The following is a 23,571-nucleotide window of genomic DNA, read 5'->3' on the forward strand; positions in this document are numbered from 1 at the left end:
AACAAACCCGTCTAGGCTTTGACTAAAATCAGACTAATTAAAAACAAAATAACTGCCTCGCGTAGGTACATGTCACACCGCCAGCTAACAATAAGGGCCCGTGAGCTCATTGGACTAAACTAATCAGCGTTGCCAGACGTACGGTAGTTATCGTATTTGTACGATTGTTTCAACCCTTGTACTGTACGATCGATAACTGAAAAAAAAAGCTGCCAAATAATTCTGGCAAGTCCAAAAAAGTATTCGACCTTCAATTTCCAGTTTAAATTTTCTAAAACTTTTCTCCAGTCTGCTGCGCGGATTATGGCTTTCTATGTCAGCACGTTACGCAGCCACGGGCTGGTGCTGCTTTTTCCACGCACGGACGTAGTCAATGAAGTGCGACCTCGAGGCGGTGGAGAAGTGTGACGACTAAGCACAGTAAAATATATTTTATATATTTGAAAGCTAATAGGCAAATAACCTGAATACTGACTACACAGACACTGTATACAGTTGCATTAAGCATTGAGGGTCAGAATTACAATGCATAGAATTAAACAGCGAAACGAAACAAGCCTTAATTTAAAAACTGTAGATTGCCTAAATAGGAAACGTAGTCACTTGTCCTCCTTGTGTCCTATTGGAAGTGACTCTGCAGCAGCAGCAGTTGTTAGTAGGAGTAGTGGTTAGGGCTCTGGACTCCTGACCAGAGGGTTGTGGGTTCAATCCTAGGTGGTGGGGACACTGCTGCTGTACCCTTGAACAAGGTACTTTACCTAGATTGTTCCAGTAAAAACCCAACTAAATGGGTAATTGTATGTAAAAATAACGTGATATTTTGTAACAATTGTAAGTCGCCCTGGATAAGGGCGTCTGTTAAGAAATAAATAATGGGCTTAGGTTAGCTGAAACAATAACCCCATCACTCCACTAGGGGTCGCCAGTGACACACCGCTGCGGTTGCTATTAAGTGCTTGTCTGTGTACTGAAGCGTGGCGTTCTTTTCCGTTCCTGTATTTTTTTATCTTCCCCAAATATTTTCTTCTGCCTCTGCCTTACATACAAAAAATATATATAAAAATGTAAGCTGACATCTATTTAGCATCATGCATTGTGTATTGTTTATTACACATGGACACATGCTTTGAAAGCACATTTCAAAGGGTAGTGGGTTTAAAATGTGCACTGTGGTGTGTACAGTTATTAGAACACACCATTGCTTCTGTAGTTTGGAAAATCTGGGGGAAACTGTCCAAGTAGGTTAGAGATTGTCTACTTTAATGGATATGACTTGAATAGGCCACCCATGCAATTCATTTAAAACAGTAAAGAGAAAAGGAGCACAGAGCCACACACGGTAAAACGCAGGAGACTTTTTAGAAGTGGTTTAAGACGCCTGATTAAAGCACAGAGCGGTGTGACATTTTCACACACGAGTGTGTTTCTATATCCCTGATTACTGAGCGGAGATTGAAATTCTCACACCCAGAGGTATTTTCATGCAGGCGGGTAGATGAAGGATAGCAATGACAATACACTTGCACACTGCTGTAAGGGCGTAGCCCTCACTCCCCCCACCCTACACTGCACAGATTTCAGGGGGTTTGGGTTGGTGGGTGTGGTTAGGTGGGCTGGCAGACCGCACTGAGATATTTTTAAGCACACGTCTCTTTTCCTAACTGTGCTTCGAGAGATTAGATCAGTTTTGGTGGGGGCTTAGCTTGGGGGGGGGGTGGAGGGGGCGTCATATCCGGGAGAGAAGAACAGAAAAGACAACGCACTTTCGAGGTTCGCTGTCTTTCCTTCCTTCCTGCAGACCACATCAAACAGGAAGCGACGGGGCTGACTGACTGACGTGCGCGACACGGGTTAATGAACCTGTAAAGTGCGTCAGATGCAGAAAGCCGCCAACACGCCAGCCAGGAAGGGAAACGGCGGAGGAAGGGAACGTGCTGCGTTGAACTGATCTCTCTCTCTCTCTCTCTCTCTCTCTCTCTCTCTCTCTCCCTCTCTCTGCTCTCTCTCTCTTTCCATTTCAGCGCCCCTCTCCTGCCGCCTTATCTCTCCCTCCCCGTCTTTCTCACCTATATTTCTCTCTCTCTCTGCAGCTTCACTTCTTATCTCTCGTTCTCTCTCTCTCTCTCACTCGCCGCCCCCTCTCCTCTCCTCACTTCCTCCCCTCTCTATCGGCTCCTGCGTGTTTTTGCAGGGGTTGAGTTAACACTCACGCTGGTGTGCAGATTCAGCAAAACTGTGTTTTCCCCCCAACAGCTCCAGAGTTTTACCCGTGACCTATAATACTGTAACACGGTGCTGTACGTGTTTGAAATCTACACTGCGTTCCAGCGCAGGGTTTCCCAAACCCCGGTCCTGGGGGGACCCCCTGCCGTGTCTGCTGGTTTTCATCCCAACCGAGCTCTCAGTAACTTAACCAGAGACTTCACTGAATTAATAATTTGCTGAAATAGACCCTTTTTTTTTGTTCTTGTTATTGTTTTCAGCGCTAAACAGTTGCAGATTTTTTTTTTAGTTCGCTGTAACATTTGTTTTAAGTAACTGGAACTCTGCAGCTGTTTAAGAGCTGAGAATAATTTATTTATAAAAAAAAGGTTAAATAAGCAAATGATCGCCTCAATTAAGGGTCTAGTTAAGTCATTGAGAGCTCATTTGGAATTAAGAAACCCTGTTAACCCTGGCTGGGGATAAATCAGATAATGCAAGTATAATTTATTGGCCAGCAGGTGGTTTTTGCCAAGGTCTATATATATATATATATATATATATATATATATATATATATATATATATATATATATATATATATATATATATATATATATATATATAAATTATTTATTTCTTAGCAGACGCCATATCCAGGGCGGCTTACAATTGTTACAAGATATCACATTATTTTTACATACAATTCCCCATTTATACAGTTGGGTTTTTACTGGAGCAATCTAGGTAAAGTACCTTGCTCAAGGGTACAGCAGCAGTGTCCCCCACTGGGGATTGAAACCACAACCCTCCTGTCAAGAGTCCAGAGCCCCTAACCACTACTCCACACTGCTGCGATTGAGATAGAAAGGGATAGTAGATCGTGACATCTTTAGCTGGGTTGAAAATGACAGCTCCAGCACATTAGCAGATTTAAATAGAAATAAGCGATCGCACTCTGCAACCCACTCACAGCAACACCGATCATTAAATGAGTTCACACGGTTTTTGCGATGCTGCCTGGCTCAGCTCACGGTACTTTTCCACGCTTAATTAAGACTTGCTTTCTGCTGTCAGCACATTTCAATGTGGCTATCTAAGACTGCATAGCAGTGGCACCCATTCCAGGTTTTACTTCCAGCTGGATTAGACACAGTGTGTGTCTAGGTGACAAGCTCAGGCGTGTCTGATTAAACTCGGTCTAGGGAATGGATCAAAGCGCTATGCAGCTGGAGTCTTATTCCCATCCCTGCTGTTGAACTATGAAGTATCGCCTGGGTTGAACAGGTCAAATGTAATTAAAGTTTAAAAACACAAATGTTTCTTCATTTTTTTTCCCCCCAGTTTACCGTGCTTTCCGTAGCTATGAAGCTGTTCTCTGGCAAAAGACTGCGCTGTGAAATAACTTGCAATGAAATTGAACTCGCAACGAACGCTTTAATTGAATTTAGAAACCAGTTTTAATTCGCCCTTGCTCGTATTTGGCTTCTTGGAAGTACCAGATACGCTCAAAGGAGAAAGCGACCCCTATCGGCGACTTCTGATATGACCATCACAACGATAAACACATGCTGCCCAGAACAGCGAAGGGGCAGAATTTCGACGCGGGTTTTTGGCAATATTGTCTTTATTTTTCTCTTAGATATGAGCTGATAAACCTATCGATTCGAGGAGCAGAGTCGCAACACATTAGACCAAAACAACATCAATAACTCAAGATAAAGAAATGCAATGAATGTTCATACTTTAAGTAATTCAGGCGAACCTTTCAATTTATGAAGAAAAAAAAAAGTTGTTTCTCAAAAGAGCCAACTTCCCAATGTTTCGGTGTGTTTAACACGCCTTTTGTGAAGGGAAAGCGTGTTTGCAAACAAACAGCGGAGGTACTTCTAGGCTTTTGCTGTCATGGTAACTTGTGATGTCACGACTACATATGACGTAACGATAGCCCATTCCTTTCTATTTAACCCTTCAGACATCGCGGTATTGAGCCAAGGTGTCCATTTATTAAAGCTACACATGGTAGATCGTTTCACGTTGTGTGCGTGTTTTGTAAAGGGCTGAAATTATTGTCTCATTTACTTTTTATTTATTTTTTATTATATTTGATATATACAATTGTCAATGCTGCAGGAAAAAAAAAACATAACTACAAAAACGCGGCTTTTGATTACGTCTCCCCTGGTATGCCAAGTTCCAAGCCGCAGAGTCGTGGCTTCGTGTTCCCTCGGCTTTAGAAAAATCCAGTCAAATGCATTATAACTTTAAGGTTGGGCAAGTGTAATTAAAAACCAAACTGGTCTAGCCTCGCCCCCGCCCTTTGGAAAATAATGGGTGTGTCAAACGGTCTGTGCAACCTTGCAATGCCCACCCCAACTAATCCGCACGAACGTCGCCCTCCTTAAGGGAGGGGTATCCCGTTGGAACCTGTTGCAAACGCTCAACGAAACTCCCGGTCGACAGCAGCGAAAGGACCAATCAGAGAGCAAAACAGGCTTCCAGGCTCCCACCTTTACGACGGGCTCCACCAATCGGCGTTCTGGAATAAGTAGGACAGCCGCTTCCTGGTTGCGATTTAAGGAGGAGCTGGATATAATTATTCCCCCCCCTCCCCCCCCCCTCCTCCTCCGCTGACGACTGGAGGGATACAGAAAGAGAAAGAGAGAAGAGAGAGAAAACCAGGAAATAATACTTCCAAATACAGGATACCTGTAAATGCACCGCAATCGTTGTTACTTTGTAATAAAACCCAAGTAACGCTTTGGGGTCGAATGACAGCGTGTCTTTCTCTGTCTCTGCTCGCTTTGCACGGACAGATCTCGACCCCCTTAGCCGGGCGCCGGAGCTTGACATCGGGATTATAACTGCAGATAACCAGGAAGTGGTCGGCCGATTGCACAGGTAGACTTGACGGGCCCCCCCCCTGCACAGGTGAGACCCGAGTCACCGTCGCGCAGGTAAGAACCGTATATGACCGCTGTTTGACTTCAAAGGTCGCACCAGTTATTCATTCACATCATCGAGTTCTGCACACGTCTACAGCACAGAAGGACAACCTAAATGCATTCATAATAATAATGCATGAAAAGCAGACTCGCTTGACCTGTCGTTATTTATTTGTAAGACGTCATTGATGTCACGTACGGTACAGTGCGTGCGGGGTTACTAGTATATAATCACATCAGTCATTTATTTACATTTTCAGTTTTATATTATACTCTCTCCTCTCTCCTCTCTCCTTCCACGCATCTTTTTTGGTCGATAACGGCTAACTAGCGGCTGTAAACATGTGCCGGCGGTATAGTTGTGTTTGTTTGTTTGTTTGTTTAGTTAATAATTTATTTAAACCGGTATTCCGGGACAGGTGACCTGTCTTGAGAATTTGTCGTCTCGGGTATAGACAGCCCTTGATCTCGATAGCCTACAATTACATTTCGTGCTTAATTATAGTTCTCCGTGTAGACTTCGGGCGTTTTAAACTGAAAGACTACACGTGACACAAGAACACTATAATTTTTAATGATTATTATTATTATTATTATTATTATTATTATTATTATTAAAAATAATAATTCGAATCACGCATTTCCGAAATGTTTAGTTTTTATCTTTTTTTAGTTACATTTCTACCAAATGTTTCAAGAAAATTACTTCTTGACAATACTATAACAATAATAATAATAATAATAATAATAATAATAATAATAATAATAATAATAATAATAATGAATACACTTTGAAGTTGTATAACTTTTCATAATCAATTTAATAAACGTGTAAACTGTTTTTTTAACTGTAGTTCAGCTGTCGGTCTGTGTGTTATGTGGTGAACACTAGTTATTTTAAGAAGCGGCGCTGTATTTTCTTAAGCAGTACGTTTTAAAAAATAATGAAATAAAAAAAATGACTAGTGTGTTGTCTAATGTCATTTATTTTAGTTTCTGTAAAATTTAGCATATTTCCGCAAAGTTAGGCCCTCTTTCCTATTAAAATTACAGCATATAATTATTATTATTAATGTATTCGCCAGACGTCTTTATCCCAGGCGACTCACACAGGTGTTACAGGGCAGCGCAGGGTTACAATGCAAGATTCATGTATAATATGAACTGGGATGCAACAAGTTAGGATTACAGCAAGTTAGATCCATCATGACATATTTGTGTGTGTGTGTGTGTATATATAACTATGACAATATTCAGTATTCCATTTCTGAGCAGTTAATTTAACACAGATTATTATTATTATTATTATTATTATTATTATTATTATTATTATTATTATTATTATTATTATTTCTTTAACCATTAAGGTACCTGTTGTGAGGGTGTCTTAATTTCAAAGTGTTCTGGTCCGACTATACCAACTAAGAACACACACACACACACACACACACACACACACACACACACACACACACACACACACACACACACACACTATGAAAAACCGAGGCTAGGCAGTAAGACTCCCCTTGCAGAGCAGTCCGATCCATCCCTGGTTTTCCTGGGAGTTTAGGAAGACGCGTGTGCTGTTGGACATGTCGGAGGTCAGTTTGCGTAACGAAGCCTGCGTCTTAAAAAGGAATTGGGGGATTTGATTTTACAAAGGAATTGAAAATGGAATTGGAATTGGGAATTGAAAAAAAGGAAATGAACCCAACCCTGGATTGCAATGACTCCGCTGTGTGCAGTGTGAGTGACGTGTGTGCAGTGTGAGTGAGGTGTGTGTGCTGTACTGTGTCTGTACTGTGTGCAGTGTGTGTGCTGTACTGTGTCTGTGCTGTGTGAATTGTGCTGTGCTTGTGTGTGTGTGTGTGTGTGTGTGCTGTACTGTACTGTGTGCTGTGCTGTGTGAGTGTAGTGTGAATTGTGCTGTGCTCTGTGTGTGTGTGTGTGCGCGTGTTTGTGTGTGTGTGCTGTACTGTGTGTGAATTGTGCTGTGCTTATGTGTGTGTTTGTGCTGTGCTTGTTGTGTGTGTGTGTGTGTGTGTGTGTGTGTGTGTGTGTGTGTGCGCGTGCCCGTGCCCCCTGCGCTCTGTGTTGTCTCATCTCCGTACCGCTGCCATGGGCGCAGGCTGGTAAACAAACCTGCAGAGGCTCGAGGGGGGGGGGCGGGGCGTTTTCCTCTTCCTCTTTCATCAGTCAGTGCCAGCAGCGAGGTGGCCCAGGGGCTCCCATCAGCAAGCCTAGCGAGAGCCTCACCTGTGCACTGGAGGTGTGCTTTACTCCTCTCTGCAAGCTCCGAGAGAGGCAGGGAGGGAGGGAGGGCGGCACACCCCGTCTTGTTTTGCAGCCCGCTCCCCTGTGGCAGAACTCGTAAAAAAGCAACGAGGGGGCCCAGCTGCACACTGCTTAACCCTTGAAGGTACGAGAGACATGCGTAGGGGCACCTGCATAGCACCACTAGGCTGAAACATCGCATTAGTACAGAGTGGCGAGGTACGGTGAAGCTTCTTCATAAGCCTGGCACACCAGGGTAAGCTGTGGTAAACGCAGAGTGCAAGCAAGGGCTGCTGGGATCTTGAAACTGACACCCCAGCCAGCCACTCTGGCAGATCAGTGCGGCAGGTTCTATCAGAAAGCAGAAATGTGTCTGTGGCAACAAAGGAGGGGCAGCTCCTCTCCCCCCCCCCCCCCCCACTTCCCGCCCACCCAACCTCTCCCCTCCCCGATGGTGTTGCAACGATAGTCAAACGAGCGATGAGGAAGTAACAATCCCTCTCACGCTAGCAGGGCGCTGTGCCTAAGTCTTGCAGTGTCATCGTGGCACTTTGGCCCATCAATGCACCTCTCTCTCTCTCTCTCTCTCTCTCTCTCTCTCTCTCTCTCTCTCTCTCTCTCTCTCTCTGCGTCCTGCCCTTTTTTATTTTTATTTGCTTAACAGAAATTAGTTTGCCCCAGCACGGGGATGAAAAAGAAGCCTCCCAGCACACGGTGGTTTAATCCTTTGATCCGTTCCCTGGTTTCACTAGGAGTTTGATAATAAGACGCACCTGAGCTTGTTGCCTAGACGCACTGGGGTCTGATCAAGCTCGTGGTAAAACCTGGAATGGGTGACACTGCTATGCAGTAGGAGTCTGATTGCCACCCCTGCAGCCTTGTAGAGCCTGTCCTCTCTTGTTGCAGATCCCAGCCAGTGGACTCCCATCTGAGAGGACGGGATCCAGGAGACAAACCAGGACCTTTCATGCTTTTATGGACCAGAGGTGAGTCCTTCTCCCCCGCCCTACTTGAAACTATTGTCGTGAATCCGTCATTTAGCAGACGCTTTTATCCAAAGTGACATACAGAGACTAGGAGGGTGAACTCTGCATCATCAACAACTGCTGCTGCAGAGTCACTTCCAATAGGACCTCGTTTGTTTTACGTCTCATCCGAAGGACGGAGCACAAGGAGGTGAAGTGACTTGCTCAGGGTCACACACACGCACACACACACACACACACACATGGAGTCAGTGGCTGAGCTGGGATTTGAACCTTCTGGTATCAAGCCCCTTTTTTTAAACCACTGGACCAGCGAGCCTACTTGAAAAGGGCACTAGCCCTGGGGATCAGAACGCCCCTTGCTTGGGTAAGGGATTCAATCGACCAGACGAGAGGAGTCGCATCATTCAGACCCCTGGTAAAATTGCTGTGAGCGAGCTGTGAATCTCGCCTGTGGGTCTGCAGGGTATTGAGAGGAACTCGGATTTTGCTTGTGGTAACTAAAAACAACTACAGCTCTTTTTAAAAAAAAAAAAAAAAAGTTTATAAAACATCATGTGATCAAAGAAACTACCAAACGATATCGCAAAAAAAAATAAAATAAAAAAGTCTATCAGAAAGAAGCCTTAATAGCAGCACAGTATATGTCATGTTAAATTTAAAAATGCCACATTTTATTTTTTGTCAGGTAAGTTTTATGTGGGAAAACTTTTGACCGTGGCTGTACATCTTATTCTACAGTAAATGATCTCCCAAATTCAAGGTCTGAAACAGTGCCTTTAAAAAGCATCTCAGAGAGTCTTGCGGTATGCTTTCTCTACCAGAATAGATGATTTAGCGTCAGGGGTGGGGTTGTGTTGAGTTTGCAGTTTCGAGGCCCCCCCCCCCGCACTGCGGTGTACGGTCAGCAGTTTCGATCCCCCCTTCCGAGACCCTGTAAGATTTTAGGCGGGCCGACTCGCTAGTCACTCAGTTGTGTGCTTGCTGGCTCTCTGTCTCTGTGGTTTCTGTGTTTTAAGCAGAGTTGACAAAACAGCACTTCTGGTTGTGAAACCAAGCATGAGACCGCCTCCCTCCCACCTCCTGTGACAGTAAGCCGGTTTGCAGCGTTACTCTCTGTCTGGGAAGCAGAAATGACGTGCAGCGCAGGGCTGGCTCTCTCCAAGCACCTCTCGATTGAGTTCAAGCAACCCAGTGATCTGTTGTTAAGAGTGTGCAGAATTTCAACAGGTGGAATTTGTAGTACATTCTGTGTTTGTGTGGGGGTAGGGGGTGGGGGTAGGGGGTGTAGGGGTAGGGGGTGTGGGGGTAGGGGGTGTGGGTAGGGGGTAAGGGGTGTGGGGGTGGGGGTAGGGGGGTTTCACTGTAAAAACAAATGATTTCCTGCTCTAAAAATTGCTGTTTTCAGGATTTTAAAATGCGATCTGTACTTTTCTCTATAGAGGTATTATACAGTGTTCATAAATACTGAAATGCTTATCTGAAAAGCAATCCACGCTAAATTGTAGAAATTGTAGAAATTGTAGACTTTTTATTTTCACCATCAGTGAATTCTCAAACTAAAATAAAAAACATAAATAAATCTTAAAGAAAAATAACAACAGACGCGTGAAACGTCCCCTTTCTGTGCTGGACAGAGCGAGATCTTGAGCAGAAATATGTTTCCCATCTTTGATGCAGCTGGTGTCTTTTTTTCGTTGAAGACGTTTTAAAGAAATCGCGCAGCTCTGTGCGGCGTGCGTTCAATCATTTACCAGGAAGGAAGCAAACTGAACCGGCTGCCAGGTTCCTGAACGCAGCGTCACAGGCAAACGACCGCTGTGTTTATTTTGAAGTGATCAAAATTAACTCGGTTTACAGAAATGACCATTTTCACGAGGGAACTGCATATCCACACGACAATGGGTACATTTCACGGATCACTGTGAAAAAAAAAAATATCCTTGATCATAACGTTTTTTAGAAATATACAAACAGATACGTGTCGAAATCGATACAGTAAACCTCAGAATGTTTTATTAAATCCATCTGGTGCAAATTGGGGGGTGGGGGGTGGTTCTAGCCCGTGTGACGTTTGAGGGGAACCCGACACTGAAAGGGTAAATGCTGAGAAAGACAGGTGAAATACTTGAACGGTCGGGTGTCGCAAAAGGGGATTTCGCAGAGAGAAAGACGCCTTTGAGCAAACCCACTGCTGTCCGCCCGTGTCGATCAACTCCGAAACCGAAACCCAGTTCACAGAGATAGCGAACTGTACAGCTTTCCAAAACCTGCACTCTGTAAAGTGCTGACAGGCAGAGCTAGCAGGGGAACTCTTATTGACAAGCGCCCACAGAGAGGGGAATTTAGTTGTGTGTCCTAATTTAGCTGAATATTCCAGTAAGCCAGTGCTGTGATTCATAGCCGTGTGGGGGTCTCTCTCTCTCTCTCTCTCTCTCTCCTCTCTTCCATACCCTATTGCTTGATCCTATTGCCTTCTGTAAATGCTTTTTCTTCGTATGATTTTCCGTTTTTGTCTTTTGCCCGGGGGCTGCCAATGAAAACGAGCTCCAGGCTCAATCTGGGGGTGGCGTGCCTCTGATGTGTCAGATATGTAAAGGACTGAACGTCGCCCCAGTCAAATAAATAAATAAATACACAGATAAATCAGTTGCGTCGCTGTCGATTGCGCCGTGAAAAGAGTGGAGAAACAGCTGCTTGGGTTTGTGGCGATCGCTGCTTTTCTTAAGACTCTGCGGAGAACAGAGATCACCACAAACCCAAGCAGCTTAGAACATAAGAACATAAGAAAGTTTACAAACGAGAGGCCATTCAGCCCATCTTGCTCGTTTGGTTGTTAGTAGCTTATTGATCCCAGAATCTCATCAAGCAGCTTCTTGAAGGATCCCAGGGTGTCGGCTTCAACAACATTACTGGGGAGTTGGTTCCAGACCCTCACAATTTCTTCACTCGTTTCACTCTGAATGGTAAAGCAGCCTGATCGACACCCTCGCCTGATTTCTGTGGAGAGCTCCAATAATTGGCTGACCGGCCCGAGCGTTTCTAGTAGCCTGGGCTTCAGTGGCCCCAGAGCGGGTCCCCACACCTCTGTCCCCTGCCCAGTCCCCTGCGCTCCCCTCTCTGCCACAGATCTGGACCTGTGCGTTGAGGCGACACCTCTGTGGTGAGAGCGATAGAATCATACTTTGCTTGTTTCTTTTAAACTCTTCGATTCTAACAAGGCAGGATGCTCTGGGTTTTTTTTATTTAACAACACCACTGTAATGAAATCAAAGGATGGGGGGGGGATGGGGGCGGAGGAGGGGGGGGGGGGTCGATTTTATCGTCTCTCAGCTCCGCGCTAGTTTGTAAACCACAGCCTGTGGGGGGGGGGGGGGGGGTCAAAAGTTTAGCATCATCTAGAATTTTTAGGATTGAGACATTTAAAAAAGAACAAAACAAAACAAAACTATATGAACATAATTTTAGATCTTTTATTTAACATCATGTAAATCAAAGAAACTACAAAATGATATCGCTAAAAAAAAAAAGGCTACCGGAAGGAAGCCCAAACAGTAGTACTGTATTTCACGTTAGATTTTAAATTTTTGCCAGTTTTTTTCGTTAAGTATAAGTGGGGGGGGGGATGGGTATGGGGGGGGCAGGGGGGGGTGATGGGTATGGGGGGGGCGGGGGGGGACTAAAAAGCAGTGGTACTTTGATAAATTTTTGCCAGTTTTTTTCGTTAAGTGTATGGGGGGTATGGGGGGGGTACGGGGTGGGGGGTATGGGGGGGCAGGGGGGGGGTACTAAAAAACAGCGGTACCTAATTCAACAAGTTAACGTGACATTACTCAGCAGGTTTTCATTCGGCCTTAAGAAGCAAAATGAGTTCATTCTTCAGGGTGATGCAAACACTGTTGGGCAGAGCTGTACTGAGTAAAGTAGAATGATCTCTGTGTTGTAAACCAGATCTTGTCTGATTTGCTCATCTCCTGCTCGGAGGAGGGGGCGGATCATAGGGAGGGAGGGAGGGAGGGAGGGAGGGAGGGAGGGGGGGGGGGGGGCGGCAGTGTTTTGGTAACACCTCGTCCCTGCATTGTCCTCCTAAGCTTGCCCGAGCTCTCGCTGTCACGCGATAGTCTGGTTGCCAGAAAGAGTCGAGGCAGGGCAGGTGTTCTGAGTCTCTCAGGGTTTGCAACAAACAGGTTTTCCGGCTTCTGTGTCTGTAAGCGAAATTCTCTAGGCTCTCTCTCTGCCACAGGTGTGCCTTATCGCAGCTTATAGGCCGTCAGTCAGCCAATCAGCAGCCTGCTAGTCCCATTGTGACATCACTAAGGCTGTTTTTCCCCACAGCAAAAAAAAAAAAAGAAATTTGCTTATTTCACTATTCATTCAATTCCAATTACAGAGAAATTTTGGCCAATGCTTAACTTCATATTTAAATACAGTGTAGTTTACAGTAAGTGCAAATAATAACACTACTAGAATACAATCTGAACTAGGATGCTATGTATAATAATAACACTACTAAAATACAATATGAACTAGGATGCTATGTATAATAACACTACTAGAATACAATATGAACTAGGATGCTATGTATAATAATAACACTACTAGAATACAATATGAACTAGGATGCTATGTATAATAATAACACTACTAGAATACAATGTGAACTAGGATGCTCTGTATAATAATAACACTACTAGAATACAATATGAACTAGGATGCTATGTATAATAATAACACTACTAGAATACAATATGAACTAGGATGCTATGTATAATAATAACACTACTACAATACAATATGAACTAGGATGCTATGTATAATAATAACACTACTACAATACAATCTGAACTAGGATGCTATGTATAATAATAACACTACTAGAATACAATATGAACTAGGATGCTATGTATAATAATAACACTACTACAATACAATCTGAACTAGGATGCTATGTATAATAATAACACTACTAGAATACAATCTGAACTAGGATGCTATGTATAATAATAACACTACTAGAATACAATATGAACTAGGATGCTATGTATAATAATAACACTGCTAGAATACAATATGAACTAGGATGCTATGTATAATAATAACACTACTAGAATACAATCTGAACTAGGATGCTATGTATAATAATAACACTACTAGAATACAATATGAACTAGGATGCTATGTATAATAATAACACTGCTAGAATACAATATGAACTAGGATGCTATGTATAATAATAACACTACTAGAATACAATATGAACTAGGATGCTATGTATAATAATAACACTACTAGAATACAATATGAACTAGGATGCTCTGTATAATAATAACACTACTAGAATACAATATGAACTAGGATGCTATGTATAATAATAACACTACTAGAATACAATATGAACTAGGATGCTATGTATAATAATAACACTACTAGAATACAATCTGAACTAGGATGCAGCCAGTTAGGATCACAGCAAGTTATATCTACAGTGACATGTTAGCAGTGCGATAGTGCAAGGATAGCGCATCAGCTGAGGATCCAGTAAGGTGTTGCTGAGGTCAGGCGAGTCCAGTAGTATGTGATTTGTAATGTATCACACACGCACACACACACACACACACACGCACACACCCTTGCCTCTGCTCTGCTCCCCTCTACAGTGGGGGGATGCCTCCCCCCCCCCCTTCACCACACTGCGTGGGCTCCCCCCTCCACATTCCCCACACCCAGCGCGTGATCTTCAGAAGCACAGATTTAAAATTAAACTGCGATTTTCCTTTAAGATTACAAACCATACACAGCATGTATGCACGCACATCAGAAGATCTACGGTTTCGTACGTTTGTGTGGTTCTGTGTGTGCATGTGTGTGTCTCTGTGTGCATGTGTGTGTCTCTGTGTGCATGTGTGTGTCTCTGTGTGTGTGTGTGTCTCCGTGTGTGTGTGTGTGTGTGTGTGTGTCTCTGTGTGTGTGTGTCTCTGCGTGTGTGTCTCTGTGTGTGCGTGTGTCTCTGTGTGTGCGTGTGTCTCTGTGTGTGTCTCTGTGTGTGTGTGTCTGTGTTTTTATCTTCTAAGAATCTGGTGTAAAAAAAGTAAAATGATATAAAGTGAATCTGAGCCCCCCTCGCCCCCCCCCCCTGCAGTCTCAGTTCAGGAGCTCATTACAGATCTGAGGATGTCCTGGTCTTTCGTTGACAGACCGAGAAGCTTGGACAAATTGGACATTGTCCCTTCTTGTCCGCGTAACATGTCCCATTCTTTTCGGATCAGTAACTGTAAGGACGGGGTGGTCTTTCTCTGCCTACGTGGTTATTGTAAATCGTGTTTTAATACATGGTAAATGCAGTTACACATGCTGTTTAGAATCTCGACTGGCAGTCAACCATTCTCAAATGACTATATATTTATTTATTTTTTTTGGCAGATTTCACAATTTTCATGAAACGTCTGCGTGGCCGTGTTACATGATTGACGTGCTGCCTGTGGCGCTGCGTTCAGGAACCTGGCAGCCGGTTTAGTTTGCTTCCTTCCTGGTAAATGATTGAACACATGCTGCACAGAGCTGCGCGATTTCTTTAAAACGTCTTCAACGAAAAACACCACCAGCTGCATCAAAGATCGGAAATATATTTCTGGTAAATGCAGTGTAACAGGTAGTGTGTCAATAAAGCAAAGGTTTGATGTTTTAGTGAGCTACATGTTACACAGCGATGGGCAAGTTTCACGGAAATCGTGAAATCTGTGATAACCGTGAAAAAAAAAAACCAAAAAAAAACCACAGCTTTAGTTATCGGTTAAAACCAAAAAAGTATAAGACAGCCCCTTTGAGTATTAATGTAAGCTTTGAACAAATGAGACGGAGACAGTCAAGCGTGGGGAGCTCTGTGCCTCGCAGGTCACTGCTGAACGGCTGCAGAGCCCCTCCTCTTTGGCATGCAAAGGGTTAACTCCGCTGTGCAGCAGGGGAGCAGCAGGCTGGGTATCTGTGTGAGCCAAGGTGTGGGTGTAGACTCGCTCGCTCGCTAGCTCGCTGTGTGAGGTGGGAACTAGATCTGGCTCTTGAACCTCAAGCTTCTTCAATTGTGGTAGCAGCTGCAGTAGTGTCACCGTGAGGCGAAACCCTCAGGGCTGAGTTGGAACCCGAAGGAGAGAACCTGTCTGGGCAACGACGAGGGACTCTGGGCGCGAGGGACAGGTACAGGACAGACAGGCAGGGTGCCAGCGCTTGAGCCCAGCTGGGTCGGGTGTTGATCTGCAGCTTAATTTAACTTGACTAGTTTTGTGTTTGCATAAGTGTGTTCCTTGTGCTGAGATGCGTGTTCCTGGTGCCGAGATGAGAGATGTTTAATTTGACTGGTTTGCTGTCTCATTCAAAGCCCCGGGCATTAGTCTTTTTTTCAGTATGTGCCGTAGAGTGTGTTTACCAGTTTCTGCACATTGGTGAAGCCGGGGTTACTCAAATCATTTGGGCGCTGTTTTTTTTTGTTTTGTTTTTTGTAAAGAGCATTCTGGGGAGGTCATGCTGTTTTGTTCCAAGTGTGTCTCGGTTTACTGTTCGTTAATTTCATTTTTTCGAGAACGGGGAGGAAGTAAAAGGACTCCTCTTCACGGTTCCTCTGACGAGCGTCGCTTCAAGAAGGCGGCAGCACGATCGTCTTCTTTTTTTAAATGTTGTTTTTATTTGGAGTTTGTGAATTGGGTTGCGATTGTTGAAGTTCTCGTAACCCTGTCGTGCATGAAATACTGGAAAGTAACTCACAGAAAAGTACTTTCGGATAGATAGATTTTTTAAAAATTATTTTTGAAAAATAATCCTTTTTCTTTTTGATTTTGCACCTTTTTGAGTTTTCCTTTTTCAAATTGTCTGTGTGTGTGTCTGTGTGTGTGTATATACTAGAAGAGTTTTACCCATCCCCATATGCAGCATTCACTTTATTTCTATCACTGGGTCCTTGTCTTTAAGCAGTGTGCACAGCGCAGTGTATTCACTGGTTTCTTGTAGAGTGAATTTCAGGGCAGGACAAATCAGCAACGACTCTGGATGTGTTTATTGGAAAGTAAAGCTGTCTGTGTGTGCGCGTAGTTGTTGTGCATTGTGAATTTGTGTGTTTTGTGCATTGTGTGCGTGTTTTGATTGTGTGTGTGTAGCTCTTGTGCATTGTGTGTGTGTTTGTGTGTGTAGTTCTTGTGTAGTGTGTATGTATGCAGTGTGTGTAGCTCTTGTGCATTGTGTGTGTGTGTTTGTGTGCGTAGCTCTTGAGCATTGTGTGTGTGTGTGTGTGTGTGTTTGTGTTTTGTGTGTGTAGTTCCTGTGTAGTGTGTATGTATGCAGTTTGTGTGTAGCTCTTGAGCATTGTGTGTGTGTGTGTGTGTGTGTGTGTGTGTGTGTGTGTGTGTGTGTGAGCATAGCTCTTGTGCATTGTGTGTGCGTGTGTGTGCGTAGCTCTTGAGCATTGTGTGTGTGTGTGTGTCTCGGGTGTGGGCAGCCCTGGGGGAGGGTGTGTGGCAGTGGGCAGGCTGCCCAGAGCACACCGTCACTTATCTGGATAAGCCTTTAATAGCTCTTAGCAAAGAACAAACCCGGACCTGCCCTCTGTGTCTGTGAGTCCGCAGTCATACCCAGGAGCTGCTGCAGGGTTTGGGAATGTCCTCATCGCATGATCCCCCCCCCAAAAAAATACAAGCACTGTTTAAAATAATGTAAAAAAAAAAAAGATTTCAAATAATGATCTGTGCAAAGCCATAGAGGAGAGAGGGGGGTTGAGGGGGGTTGAGGGGGGTTGGGGGAGGGGGGTTGGGGGTTGGGGGGGGGGGGGGGGGGGGGGGGGGGTTGAAATACACGTTTATAAACGTTCAAAGAAAAATAGTCAACTCTGGTAGTCGAGCGAGCGGAACAGGGAAAAGCCGTCGACCAAAGCAGCGTTTCCACGGCGACGGGGGTGAGGAGCGGGGCGGTGATGTCACTTCCTGTAACGGTCACCTGGCGCCTCCTAGTCTTATCTGTGGAAAAAGTCGGTCGGGCTGCCGGGAAACTGAACTGGGCAGGGGGGGCAGGCAACCCCCCTTTCCATTGCAGCGAGGCTGAAGCGTTTTGAACCCTGGTTTTACTGCCCCAACCAACTCGAACCTACTTGCACAGGACCAACCCAGGAGGTCGGATCCGGAGTGGGACAAACTGTTCTGCAATGCGAACTGAGATTCGAACCCAGGCCACCCAGTGCTAAACCAGCACGCTATCACCCCCGCATCGTTTGATAGTTCAGTGGTGTGTAGGTGCCTGAGTATGCAACTGAACCACAGCACTGATTTCAATGGGATGGTATTTACGGTACATGTTTCTTCTAGATCAAAACCCATACCCACGTACGAGTGTGGCATCTCTGTGTGTGTGAGTGTGTGTTTATTTTTACCTCTGAGTAGGTCGTGTATCTGGTTTGTTGCCTGCCTCGCGGTCTCTGTGCGTGCAGCAGTGTAATCAGTTTCCCCATCAAGGTCGCTGTCGACTGCATTCAGAGCTGCTCTGCTCTGCTTCCTAGAAGACCTGTTGCTTTTTAAGAGAAAAAATCTGTTGTCATGTACCTGCCTCCCCATTCCAGAACATTATCGACGCTTAAACAGGGCTGGGGGCTGGGGGGCTGGGGGGCTGGGGGCTGGGGGCTGGGGGCTGGGGGCTGGGGGCTGGGGGCTGGGGGCTGGGGGCTGGGGGCGGGGGGCTGGGGGGCTGGGGGCTGGGGGCTGGGGGGGGTCGATTGCTGTTTTTTCAATTCCATTTCCAATTCCTTTTTTTAAAATCATTTTTCCCCCCGATTTCCAATTCCTTTGAAGGAATTGATATTTTAGAGACGTCATAATCGTCGCGATTGTTCAGCTGCTTCTTTCATTCAAAGCCAGTTTCATTGACTCACAAACAGCGGCTTCAGTTGAAGTCACGCGTCACCGCTGTTGAGAGAAGCTCATTTTAACAGAACGCCGCTCCACTGCAATTCTGATCAGCGATGACGTGTCGGAATTGATTAAAAGTGAACGGGAATTGATTTTAAAATGGAATTGGGGGGGAAAAAAAACAGGAATTGGCCCTCGACCCTGCGTGTAAAACAAATCCCTCTGCCAAGCTTTCTTGTATAGTATGTGTGCATGTCTGTACGTGTGTCTATCCCCTCTCTTCATGTGATACGGGACTCTGGGGTGATGCCTGTGTCAGCGTTGCCAGTTGAAGCTCCTTCTCTTTCCTCTCTGAGTTCTGTTCCGACTTGTTTTTTTCTGTTGGAGTCGGCGGTCTCACTGATTTGCATGACGTGCCCTTTCAATAGGAAAACCAACCCGCCAGTGTGTGTGTGCAAGAACCCTCAGGCAGGGTTAGAAACTCACACGAGCCCTGCTGCTGCTGCTGCTGCTGCTGCACCCAGTCCTGGGGTTCAGAGCTCCCCTCAATGAAGTCTATTATTATTAATATTGAAATGATCAGGAGCCAGGAGTTTGAGCAGGGTTACAAACTCACACTAGCCCTGCTGCTGCTGCTGCTGCTGCTGCTGCTGCACCCAGTCCTGGGGTTCAGAGCTCCCCTCAATGAAGTCTATTATTAATATTGAAATGATCAGGAGCCAGGAGTTTGAGCAGGGTTAGAAACTCACACTAGCCCTGCTGCTGCTGCTGCTGCTGCTGCACCCAGTCCTGGGGTTCAGAGCTCCCCTCAATGAAGTCTATTATTAATATTGAAATGATCAGGAGCCAGGAGTTTGAGCAGGGTTAGAAACTCACACTAGCCCTGCTGCTGCACCCTGTACGTGTCCTTTCGGACCTGCATGAGGGCACGTCACGAAATTGCTGTTTTGAATATTTGCCTATTTTGCTAAATATATTTTAACATGCAAGACAGATAGAGGTATTGAGGTGGCTGTATGTCTATTAATATAGCCGCTGTTAACCTCAGGAGTTGAGTTCAGTCTTCAGAAAGCTTGTGCTGCACCCCAGTAGCATGTGGGCTCCTACCTGCAGGGTTGTGTGTGTGTGTGTTTGTATGGTTTCTGTGGTCTGAATTTGTTTTCAAATACGTGTCTGTGTAGCATTGCAAGGCGGAAAGCATGTCTTTGTGGTAACCTGTGCGAGGCACAAGAGCTAGAGATTCTCAAACCCTTTCTTACTTATTTCTTTTTAATCCCCGGGGGCCAAAAAAAAGGTAAAATGAACATTGTTTTCACAAAGCCCCAAAACTCGCATCGTTGTTTCAAGATGCAGGTTTGAATTAAAAGGTGCCAATTCCTGGAAGGGTACTGAAACGTTTTGATGCGTGCAAACAATTATTTTCGAACTCCTTCTTGAAATCCACAAAGCTTTGTGACTCGCCAGCCCCCATTTATTGTAAAGAGTTGAAAACTATTTTATTATTTATTTCTTAGCAGACGCGCTTATCCAGGATGACTTACAATTGTTACAAGATATCACATTATTTTTACATACAATTACATTATTTTTTTACACATTATTTTTACATACAATTACCCATTTACACAGTTGGGTTTTTACTGGAGCAATCTAGGTAAAGTACCTTGCTCAAGGGTACAGCAGCAGTGTCCCCCCCACCTGGGATTGAACACACGACCCTCCGGTCAAGAGTCCAGAGCCCTAACCACTACTCCACACTGCTGCCCTATTAAAAAAAACTATCCCGTTTGTCTCTCTATTTCTGGGCTCAATTAGAAGCGTTAGTCAAGGAGCTGGCCTAGTCTGTTTTCATTACTTTAATCTTATGACTGGATATTTGAAGGGAATATAGAGGGAATTTAACAAAAACTAAATCAAACAAACTCCAAACTTGCCACGCAGTACCCCCTAAAACCCTCAATTCAAAACCAAGTCTTGTATTGAATTCCAGTAAGCGAGTGAAGTTTTCCTAAATGTAATTGTAAAGTTTCGCAAAACATTTCGTATTTTCAGCCAGATGAAATCATTTTTAAATGGAAAGCAAATTAATCTGCGCATTTAAACTAATTCAAGTCAAATTAGTTATTTATACCAAGCAAAAGTGACAGGCTAGGCTGTATAAAAGTATAAACTAAGACATATATACAAATTAAATTGAACTAAATAATGAATTTACGTTTACTCAATTGGCATATGTATTTAAAGAAGTCTAGTAATTAAATCGCAACTCTAAATACAGAAAACAATCTCGGAGACAAACATGGGCTGAATTTAACTGAAAAAAAAAGTGAAAAAAGTCTAGCAAACTTACTGAACTGAACTACAAGGCAAAGCTAGAACAGCCACTTTCACAAAAGTGCACCCTTTAAATAAATATTGTTTTTTAAAATTTTGAATTGTTACTGTGTTGTAGACAACTGTAATAACGTTACTACAGTAGCTTAGCGAAAAAACTAATTTCAGCCTTTTTAAATATCAACAAAATGTCTTTTTAAATATCAGTTATAGAAGCATTTTTCTATTCATAATAATAATAATAATAATAATAATAATAATAATAATAATAATTATATCAGGGGTTCATTTGTGCCGGATATTTTGCTGTAAAAAAACCAAAACTCTATATACATAAACATGTACAATGAAAAAAAAACGTTCCTGTTCTGAAACTTAATGACAAAAGTGTTCCGTAACTATATAACACGAGAACGAAAACTCCATTAAACTGTCAAGGCCAGGACATTAGGTGTATAAGATGGAATTATGAGTGTGATTTTTTTCCTGAAAGGAACAGAAACACACACTGATATTCCGTTTCCGATTAACAAGAAAAAGAGTCTGTGTGTGTATATTTATATATATTTATATTTATATTTATTTAAGCTATTTCTTGCTGGTTTTGTTATAACAGCAAAATCGTTCTATTAAAAAAAACAAAAACGTACACCTGCTTCAAAACCAGGCCTTTTTAATGCTAAAAAACGGTGTCACGTCTCGTGGATTTGAATGTTTTGTGTTGTTTTATAGACTAGTTTTAAAAAGGTTTAATGTTCATAATATTCTTGTTAGAAGCCTTTTTAGATTACAAACCGGTTTTGTAAATAGTACAACTGAACTAGTTATACCTGTTTTGATTTTTGATTTTTTTTTTACATTTTGCCTACAAGTTTTAAAAAGTATAATGTCCGGAAAATAAGTAATGCAAAATATATATATATATATATATATATATATATATATATATATATATATATATATATATATATATATATATATATATAAAATAACAGCTAGTTAGATCAGTTTTGATTTTTACCATTTTGCCTCGTTTATGTATTAAAATAAAGTTGAACGTCCTTTTCGGAAAATAAATGATACGCAAAAATAAATAAATCAAATCAAATGGAATGTAAGACGGATGTGTTTTTCTGTATTTATAAAAATAATAATAATAAGATTTTTTTAAATCTGACTCCGCTGTTGTCGTCGGTGATGTTTCTGCGGGGGCCGTAGTTATTTTCTTTTTACTAAGAAATATGACTGATCTAAAAAAAAAAACGGATTTTTGAAGTTGCGGTTTGTCAGGTACAGAAGAGAGGAAAAAGAAAATAAACCCAGCAGGTAACAACATCGACAACAACTCCGGAACGCAGATCCCCTGTTCTGTTTCGGAGAAATGCCTCTTCATGGACTCGCGTCACGGAAAAAAAGATCACAGAGACACCTCTGTCCCAGAGAGACGACGAGAGATCAGAGAGAGAGAGAGGGAGAGAGAGAGAGAGAGAGCTGCAAAAACACAGGAGGGATTGCAGAGAAACTCCTGCACTGAGACGAGGCTAACGCTTAGAAAAGACTGATGTAAAACCACGCATAGGGTGCAGGGTGGGGTGGGGGTGATTCGGTTGGGGCCTGGGGTCAGCTGTCTGTGCTGTTCACATTAACCGTTTTGTTTTTTACGTTAGAAAAAGGAACGTGCTAGAAATTTGGAAATGTAATGCTGGCTCCAAGGATCCACTTATTATTATTATTATTATTATTATTATTATTATTATTATTATTATTATTATTATTATTATTAGTCATTTAGCAGACTTACAGAGACTAGGAGGGTGAACTATGCATCATCAACAACTGCTGCTGCTGCTGCTGCAGAGTCACTTCCAATAGGAGCTTGTTTGTTTGACGTCTCATCCGAAGGACGGAGCACAAGGAGGTTCAGTGACTCACACACACACACACCCACAGGGAGTCAGTGGCTGGGATTGAACCCGGGAACCTCCTGGTAACAAACGAGCCCCTTTCTTTAACCACTGGACCACCGAGCCCCCCCCAATTTTAGCAGCAACTGGAAGCTGCTTTAGTGAAGATTCAACAGCCACGCTGGTGTCTTCGCTGCAGATTTTCTTTGCAAACGGAGGAAGTCTTTCCCCTGTGCGTGCGTTTGAGAGAGAGAGAGAGAGAGAGAGAGAGAGAGAGAGAGAGAGAGAGAGAGAGAGAGAGAGAGAGAGAGAGAGAGAGAGAGAGAGAGAGAGAGAGAGAGAGAGAGAGAGAGAGAGAGAGAGAGAGAGAGAGAGAGAGAGAGAGAGAGATAGCTGCTAATATTCTGAAAACAACAACAGCAAAAAATTCAAGTTCTTGTTTCCGCTGCCGAGATCTGCAGCTCTTTTGCCTCTGAGCTGAGTGACACAGAAAGGCGGTTTGGATTGGAAACTTCGTTTTAGGAGTTTATCAAAGTGCAAAAATGCACTTCAATAAGCAAGAGATGAATCTGTTGAATGCATAGCAGACCCTGATATTGATGTGATCCAGCCCTCTGAAATGTCTTTATTATATACAGCACTAGACCCTGATATCGATGCGATCCAGCCCTCTGAAATGTCTTTATAATATACAGCACTAGACCCTGATAGTGATGCGATCCAGCCCTCTGAAATGTCTTTATTATATACAGCACTAGACCCTGATATTGATGCGATCCAGCCCTCTGAAATGTCTTTATAATATACAGCACTAGACCCTGATAATGATGCGATCCAGCCCTCTGAAATGTCTTTATAATATACAGCACTGGACCCTGATAGTGATGAGATCCAGCCCTCTGAAATGTCTTTATAATATATAGCACTAGACCCTCATATTGATAGCATAGACTACGACTGTGGACAGAAACACAAACGAAGCCACTGACACGCACACACACACGCACACACGCACGCACACACGCACACACACACACACACACAC

The 23,571-nt window shown here is 43.5% G+C and overlaps 1 protein-coding gene across 3 annotated transcripts in view; it reads left to right on the forward strand.

Moving 5' to 3' along the window:
* The first annotated feature begins 4,822 nt into the window (after positions 1–4,822).
* The window catches only part of LOC117395608 (zinc finger and BTB domain-containing protein 7B-like), a 32,223-nt gene continuing 13,474 nt past the window's right edge, over positions 4,823–23,571 (forward strand). Inside the window, exons 1-2 of one of the 3 annotated variants that reach the window (XM_059006226.1) lie at positions 4,823–5,159; positions 8,331–8,410. The gene's annotated coding sequence lies outside the window, so the exon portion shown is untranslated. Of the gene's footprint in view, positions 5,160–8,330; positions 8,411–15,069; positions 15,602–23,571 lie in introns of those variants that run through there. The other 2 variants (XM_059006227.1, XM_059006228.1) reach the window with 2 other exon arrangements.

The sequence above is a fragment of the Acipenser ruthenus genome, chromosome 32, assembly GCF_902713425.1.
Source record: "Acipenser ruthenus chromosome 32, fAciRut3.2 maternal haplotype, whole genome shotgun sequence".
Classification (NCBI taxonomy): domain Eukaryota; kingdom Metazoa; phylum Chordata; class Actinopteri; order Acipenseriformes; family Acipenseridae; genus Acipenser; species Acipenser ruthenus.